Below are 7,193 nucleotides of genomic sequence, written 5' to 3' on the forward strand. Positions count from 1 at the left end.
GTGTACATTGTGTATATTGTGGATATTGTGTATATTGTGTATATTGTGGATATTGTGTGTATTGTGTATATTGTGTATATTGTGTATATTGTGGATATTGTGTATATTGTGTGTATTGTGTGTATTGTGTGTATTGTGGATATTGTGGATATTGTGTGTATTGTGTATATTGTGTATATTGTGGATATTGTGTGTATTGTGTGTATTGTGTATATTGTGTATATTGTGGATATTGTGGATATTGTGTATATTGTGTGTATTGTGTGTATTGTGTGTATTGTGTATATTGTGTATATTGTGGATATTGTGGATATTGTGGATATTGTGTATATTGTGTATATTGTGTATATTGTGGATATTGTGTATATTGTGTATATTGTGGATATTGTGTATATTGTGTATATTGTGGATATTGTGTATATTGTGGATATTGTGGATATTGTGTATATTGTGTATATTGTGTATATTGTGTATATTGTGTATATTGTGTATATTGTAGATATTGTGTATATTGTGGATATTGTGTATATTGTGTATATTGTGTATATTGTGTATATTGTGTATATTGTGTATATTGTGGATATTGTGTGTATTGTGTATATTGTGTATATTGTGTATATTGTGTATATTGTGTATATTGTGGATATTGTGGATATTGTGTATATTGTGTATATTGTGTATATTGTGGATATTGTGGATATTGTGTATATTGTGTATATTGTGTATATTGTGGATATTGTGGATATTGTGGATATTGTGTATATTGTGGATATTGTGGATATTGTGGATATTGTGTATATTGTGGATATTGTGTATATTGTGGATATTGTGTATATTGTGTATATTGTGTATATTGTGTGTATTGTGTGTATTGTGTATATTGTGTATATTGTGTATATTGTGTATATTGTGTGTATTGTGTATATTGTGGATATTGTGGATATTGTGTATATTGTGTGTATTGTGTGTATTGTGTATATTGTGTATATTGTGTATATTGTGGATATTGTGTATATTGTGTGTATTGTGTGTATTGTGTATATTGTGGATATTGTGTATATTGTGTATATTGTGTATATTGTGGATATTGTGTATATTGTGTATATTGTGTATATTGTGTATATTGTGTATATTGTGTATATTGTGGATATTGTGGATATTGTGTATATTGTGGGTATTGTGTGTATTGTGTGTATTGTGTATATTGTGTGTATTGTGTGTATTGTGTGTATTGTGTATATTGTGTATATTGTGGATATTGTGGATATTGTGGATATTGTGTATATTGTGGATATTGTGTATATTGTGTATATTGTGGATATTGTGTATATTGTGTATATTGTGGATATTGTGTATATTGTGGATATTGTGGATATTGTGTATATTGTGTATATTGTGGATATTGTGGATATTGTGTATATTGTGTATATTGTGTATATTGTGGATATTGTGTATATTGTGTATATTGTGGGTATTGTGTGTATTGTGTGTATTGTGTATATTGTGTATATTGTGTATATTGTGTATATTGTGTGTATTGTGGATATTGTGTGTATTGTGTGTATTGTGTGTATTGTGTGTATTGTGGATATTGTGGATATTGTGTGTATTGTGTATATTGTGTATATTGTGGATATTGTGTGTATTGTGTGTATTGTGTATATTGTGTATATTGTGGATATTGTGGATATTGTGTATATTGTGTGTATTGTGTGTATTGTGTGTATTGTGTGTATTGTGTGTATTGTGGATATTGTGTATATTGTGTGTATTGTGTGTATTGTGTGTATTGTGGATATTGTGTATATTGTGTATATTGTGGATATTGTGTGTATTGTGTGTATTGTGTATATTGTGTATATTGTGTGTATTGTGGATATTGTGTATATTGTGTGTATTGTGTGTATTGTGTGTATTGTGGATATTGTGGATATTGTGTGTATTGTGTATATTGTGTATATTGTGGATATTGTGTGTATTGTGTGTATTGTGTATATTGTGTATATTGTGGATATTGTGGATATTGTGTATATTGTGTGTATTGTGTGTATTGTGTGTATTGTGTATATTGTGTATATTGTGGATATTGTGGATATTGTGGATATTGTGTATATTGTGTATATTGTGTATATTGTGGATATTGTGTATATTGTGTATATTGTGGATATTGTGTATATTGTGTATATTGTGGATATTGTGTATATTGTGTATATTGTGTATATTGTGTATATTGTGGATATTGTGTATATTGTGTATATTGTGGATATTGTGTATATTGTGTATATTGTGTATATTGTGGATATTGTGGATATTGTGTATATTGTGTATATTGTGTATATTGTGGATATTGTGTATATTGTGTATATTGTGTATATTGTGGATATTGTGTATATTGTGTATATTGTGGATATTGTGGATATTGTGTATATTGTGTATATTGTGTATATTGTGTATATTGTGGATATTGTGGATATTGTGTATATTGTGGATATTGTGGATATTGTGTATATTGTGTATATTGTGTATATTGTGTATATTGTGTGTATTGTGTGTATTGTGGATATTGTGGATATTGTGTATATTGTGTATATTGTGGATATTGTGTATATTGTGTATATTGTGTATATTGTGGATATTGTGTATATTGTGTATATTGTGTATATTGTGTATATTGTGGATATTGTGGATATTGTGTATATTGTGTATATTGTGTATATTGTGTATATTGTGGATATTGTGTATATTGTGTATATTGTGTATATTGTGTATATTGTGTATATTGTGTATATTGTGTATATTGTGGATATTGTGGATATTGTGTATATTGTGTATATTGTGGATATTGTGTATATTGTGGATATTGTGTGTATTGTGTATAGTGTGTATATTGTGTATATTGTGTATATTGTGGATATTGTGTATATTGTGTATATTGTGTATATTGTGTATATTGTGGATATTGTGTATATTGTGTATATTGTGTATATTGTGGATATTGTGTATATTGTGTATATTGTGTATATTGTGGATATTGTGGATATTGTGTATTGTGTATATTGTGTATATTGTGTATATTGTGTATATTGTGGATATTGTGGATATTGTGTATATTGTGGATATTGTGGATATTGTGTATATTGTGTATATTGTGGATATTGTGGATATTGTGGATATTGTGTATATTGTGGATATTGTGGATATTGTGTATTGTGTATATTGTGTATATTGTGTATATTGTGTATATTGTGGATATTGTGGATATTGTGTATATTGTGGATATTGTGGATATTGTGTATATTGTGTATATTGTGGATATTGTGGATATTGTGGATATTGTGGATATTGTGTATATTGTGGATATTGTGTATATTGTGTATATTGTGTATATTGTGTATATTGTGTATATTGTGGATATTGTGGATATTGTGTATATTGTGTATATTGTGGATATTGTGGATATTGTGGATATTGTGGATATTGTGTATATTGTGGATATTGTGGATATTGTGGATATTGTGTATATTGTGTATATTGTGTATATTGTGTATATTGTGTATTGTGTATATTGTGTATATTGTGGATATTGTGGATATTGTGGATATTGTGGATATTGTGTATATTGTGTATATTGTGGATATTGTGTATATTGTGTATATTGTGTATTCGGGTCTCTCCTGGGAGATTGTTGTCAGTTCCAGGTCCTGGATAGTGATGGGCAGACCGAGGCTTCGTGAGGCTCTGAAACAGTTGAAGCAAATGTGCCATAATGTTTGGAAGCTTCGAATCAATCCGACACCCGTCTCGACGGCGCCATCTAGTGGTCACTGGCATGTGTTGATCTGAAATAACCTTGACAATAATCCATGTAAAAAAAAAAAAAAAAAAAAAACATCTGTCTAACAACTACATGTTTTTGGTTGTGTAACCTCATTGTGAATAACTATAGGGTTTTTTGATCATGAAAAATGAAGATTAATAAAAATAAATAAAGCCAAAAATGTGTCACAGTTGTTACATAACATTTTTACTCAAAAATATTATTTGCTCTACTGTTGAAGGACTTAGCCGACTTCTTCTTCTTCTTTTTTTTTGTTGTACATATAATTTCTCCAGCCTTTGAAAATATTGTTGCTGGTATGCACAAATATTTTTTAGCAAGTAACTTGCCTACAAATGAGGGAAAATCACTGCTATCACAAAATCTCTCTCCTCTCACAAAAACCATGAGGTGAAGATGGATTAAAGGTCCCGTTTTTCGTGTTTTTTTGAAGCTTTGATTGTGTTTACAGTGTGCAATATAACATGTGTTAATGTTTCATGTGTAAAAAAACACAGTATTTTTCACACAATTTACTGATCTGTATACTGCTGTTTTCACTGTCCTCAAAACGGCCTGAGAATTTCCTCATTCTATTAAGTCCCTCCTTCAGAAACACGGATGGAGAATACTTGGCAATAACAAACAAGGAGAAAGCTGATCTTTTAGGTAAGAAGTTTGCAAGTATACATAGTGGAAGTCATTTAGATGAAATGCATAAACAGCGTAAAGAGGATACCATAAGACAGTTTGCAGATGTATTAAATAAAAAGGAAACTAACGGATCAGCACTAGACATGGAATTCACAACACATGAGTTGAAAATGGCATTAGAGAACACCGGATATACGGCTCCAGGACATGACCAACTTTGCTATGCTATGTTTAGACAATTACCTGATGAAGTTATGGAAATTATACAAAGGCTGTTTAAGAAGATATGGAGAGAAGGAGTATTGCCTCATAACTGGAAAAATGCCTTGATTTTGCCTTTTAGTAAGCCTGGGAAAAACCCAGACAATGCAGGAAATGACAGGCCTATAGCATTAACATCTCACTTGTGTAAATGGATGGAAAAGGTAGAACAGAAAGGATTGATTAGTGCACAACAAAGTGGTTTTCGCAAAGGTAGATCTACAATAGATGCATTAATTAAAGTTAGTAATGAGGCTGAAAAAGCCATTAGTATGAAAGAGGCCATGGTTATTGTATACTTTGATATAGAGAAAGCCTATGACTCAATGAGGAGTGAAGGATTACTGATCAAACTAAATAATATGGGAATTGGAGGTAGGATGTATAACTGGATTTTAGACGTTTTATCAAATCGGACATTTCGTGTTAAAGTTGGAGAGGCTGTTTCAAATAATTTTAATATAATAAATGGTATTCCACAAGGTAGTGCTATTAGCCCAATTCTGTTTAACATCATGATAAATGACAAGGTGAACATATGACTGGGGATTTAAAATGTCAGTTACTAAATCATGTTCAGTGGCGGATCTAGAAAATGTTACATGGGGGGGCAAAGGGGTGGCAAGAGGTCTTGGCAGGGTGGCAGGGGTAGACGGTACATGGAAATCCCTATATGTGAAATGCTTTAACAAAACAAACACAAAACCACTTTTAAACTACAGTACTTATTGTTTAATCATGCCCTTACACACTACAAAGGTTTTTAATTCACAACAGGAATAAGCCCAGTGTGCAAACAAAACAAAACAGTAAACTACTGTATACTTCAGCTACTTTCTTCAACTACTCTTGCCTGAAAAAGTCAATATGTGAAACCTCTGGTTATCTTGTATTACATTACACTGTAGGGCCATGTAGCTAATAAGTAGCCTATATAACAAACATAAAATCAGAAAGATTTATCATGCACACACCAGTTATGTTTAGACTACTTAATCCTATTGTATTTGTTATTTTCCCAGTTGTAACCTGGTTTCATTGCTGTGATATCTGAGAGGAATTGGATTTAATTGGACTGCTTAGCTAAATCAAATGTAAAAAAAATAATAATAATTGCATCACAATAAGTGTATTGTGATTGTCACTAACATTTTAGTAACAACTGAATTTTATTAGGTTTAGTGACAACATGTTACAGTGTTTACATGGTACAATTTCTGGTAAGCTACGCTTTTTTGTTATTTCAATTAAATTATTGTGATTTGATTTAATATTGACTCATTTGGATAAATATTAGGCACACAAGATGTACCTAATCTCAAGAAAAACAACTCACCTAATGCTGTAAACATAGAGAGAGCCCTATCAGCTGGCAGTGTTGTTTAAGGTTAAAAATAACTCAAATTACATATATAATGCGTTTTTTTTATTATAATAACAACTTTATTTAATTAATGATATAAATAAAAATATAATAAATATGTAATATGGTACACTACACATATTTAGCAAAATACTCTCTATAGCTCTTTTTTTCTAACTAATGTGCTATAGCCTATTATGGTCATTAAATGGCTTTCCTGAGGTAAATGTTATGTGACATAATTGTTCTCCAGTTGTTTTATTGACCCCTTTGTTAGATTGATTGGTCGATATTATGTATGAGGAATATACATTTAGGTAAGTTGTAGGCTACTGTTTCTTTCATCATTGTACATTCGTGCTTATTTACTATTAGCTAGAGATGATCGGTCCACGTGCAGCTAGGGATCTGACACGTAACATTTACAAGCGCCAAAACGGCTTTTATTGTTTGAATTTCGTAATAAAAGTGACAGAATCTGAGAGCTGAGATTTTTTTATATCATAAGTAACCTGCTCTGTCTAGTCTGTCGGTCTCCGTGTCCTCTTTGCTTCGCGATTTTTCTGTGCGTGAGAAAATGTATGTGTGGCGTAACAGCGTGAAAAGTGTCAATTGCTTGTCTCACGGTGAATGCGTGAGAGTTGGCAGTTATGGATACTACAATATTTTTTATTAGGCTGTTCTTGTCTTTACTAAAATCAAAATTAGGCTAATCAAAGGGAAGAGTGCTCTTATGAATCACAACCGCTGATTTTTGGCTAACATTTGGCTAACGTCGCTGTTTTTGCTGATGCTGAATCGTCTTTAGCATACAATACATTCATTACAAATGTAATTTTAAGTTAAACGTGTGTTTAAACTACACCTGGGGAAACTCACTTCGCCTTCAGGGGCTCTGGGGCAGCTCAGTCTCTCCAGTCGGGTTGTAGGGTCACCGCACCGCAGCTGACTCGCTGTGTGTGAGCCAGACTGAACGGACGCGGCTCTGCACGTTTGAATCAGGGACGTAGCTAAGTATTTGAGGGGCGGGGGAGGGGTATTTTATGTATTTGAATTTTATACATTTAAAATAAAAAATTAAATGGTTTACTTTTGGTA

This window comes from Gobio gobio (genome assembly GCF_949357685.1).
Source record: "Gobio gobio genome assembly, chromosome: 4".
Lineage (NCBI taxonomy): Eukaryota > Metazoa > Chordata > Actinopteri > Cypriniformes > Gobionidae > Gobio > Gobio gobio.